Below are 312 nucleotides of genomic sequence, written 5' to 3'. Positions count from 1 at the left end.
ATGTTTGGTAAAATTCTGCTGTGAATCCATCTGGTCCTGGGCTTTTCTTTGTTGGGAGCTTTCTGATAACAGCTTCAATCTCCTTTATTGTTATTGGCCTGTTCAGATTTTCTATATCTTCTTGGTTTAGTTTTGGAAGCTTCCGTGAGTCCAGAAATTTATCCATTTCCTCCAGATTTTCGAACTTGTTGGCGTATAGCTGTTTATAGTAGTCTCGGATGATTCCTTGTATTTCAGTTGGGTCATTGTAATATCACCTTTTTCATTTCTAATTTTTGTTATTTGAATGAATCTTCTCTCTTCTTTTTTTTT

This window comes from Galeopterus variegatus, unplaced genomic scaffold, assembly GCF_000696425.1.
Source record: "Galeopterus variegatus unplaced genomic scaffold, G_variegatus-3.0.2 Scaffold5014, whole genome shotgun sequence".
In the NCBI taxonomy this organism is placed as follows: Eukaryota; Metazoa; Chordata; class Mammalia; order Dermoptera; family Cynocephalidae; genus Galeopterus; species Galeopterus variegatus.
This window is presented reverse-complemented; position numbering follows the sequence as displayed.